Source organism: Myotis davidii, unplaced genomic scaffold (assembly GCF_000327345.1).
Source record: "Myotis davidii unplaced genomic scaffold, ASM32734v1 scaffold560, whole genome shotgun sequence".
NCBI classification, from domain to species: Eukaryota; Metazoa; Chordata; class Mammalia; order Chiroptera; family Vespertilionidae; genus Myotis; species Myotis davidii.
Genome location: NW_006294418.1, coordinates 319,525 through 321,094, shown reverse-complemented (window position 1 = coordinate 321,094; position 1,570 = coordinate 319,525).

The window sequence follows — 1,570 nt, the reverse complement described above, 5'->3', positions numbered from 1 at the left end:
CTTGACATATTGGATTCTGGAACTTCCTTGTTGGAATAGCTGTGGACATTCCCATAGAGAAAATTTTCTGGTACCCAAGTAATATACTTGTCTGCTTTACAGTTTTACCTTATAGACTCAGAAATTTTAGGAAACTGGAAAATAATTGAAAAATTATTTCAGTTATTTTATAGTGCAGATGAGTAAAAGATCTCGGGTAGATGAAATTATCCTTATGCAACAAAACAATATGTTGCATCCTAGAAAGTGCTGATAATGTTTCGTGTTAGAGATGTTGAGACTGAGATCTTTGATCCATAAATCATCTTCAGAAGGGATTTTGGAACAAATGATTATGCCAAGTTCTTTGAGGAAAATCCAGTAAGGTCTGAAGTATTGCCAAACAAATACAGATAATAGCCTACCTAGGGAGGTTGAATCCACTCAGACAAGTAGAGGTATCAAAATATTATTTGTAGCTGAAGACTTAGGTTACACATTTAAGCATGGAGAGAATGGAAATTTAAACCTAGCATATTTTGACTTCCAGTCTACTTCAGATCTCAGCTTAGCTGAACCATCATATTTTTAGCAGCACAGTATAATCCTAACCACATAGCAATAAATACTGGACACAAACTCAGCCATCTGTTTTGTTTCTCTTTCATGAAAATATCCTGAGATATTTTCAATTCATATTTGCTAAAACACACAATCAAAACAAACTGACCCCTTATTTATAAACTATTGGCTTTGAGTTTGGTGAAATTATGTTATGGACTCAGCAAAATCAGATAATCATCTGTCCTAATTTTTTATTAAAAACATGGATTGTTCCCTGGATAGAATACATTTTATAATAAATGTAGACTCTATCTAGTTTTAGAGAAGTATAATATAATATCTGTTTTCAATAAAATAGAAATTACCTGGCTTAAGTTTATTCTCTCACTGATTGGTTTATTTTCCTTAAGGAATCTTAATACCAAGATAGCAAAAAAATGTTAATTATTAGTGGAATTTATCCATAAGAATCCTCCTTTTGTTCTAACAAACAAAATAGCTCCTTAAAGGAAATTTTAACCTTAATACTGCAAACAACTTTTATATCAAGAGCAAAGAAAACAGAGGAGAAACCAAGATGGCGGCATAGGTAAACACTGGAAATTGCTGCCTCGCACAACCACTTCAAAAATACAACTAAAGGACAAAATGGACATCATCCAGAACCACAGGAAGGCTGGCTGAGTGGAAATTCTACAACTAGAAGGAAAGAGAAAAGCACACTGAGACTCAGAGGAGGTGCGGAAGTAAAGTGCAGAGGTACAGAGGTGTGCGGAAAGGGCTGGCAGCTGAGGACATGGTTGTCTTTTTCAATCGGAAGGGAGTCTCAAGTCCTGACTGCTCTGAACTCCAGTTCTGGGCAAGTCTCTGGGGACCCAGACTCATATGGGGAGAAACTGGACTGTCTGGCATCGGTTAGAACTCTAGGGCGGCTTTCTCTCTGAGGTGCTTACAGCGATTACCGGGACACTGAGAGGCAGGGCCTCTTAGGGCAGGACTGAGGATCTGCCATAGCTGTTCGCTCCAC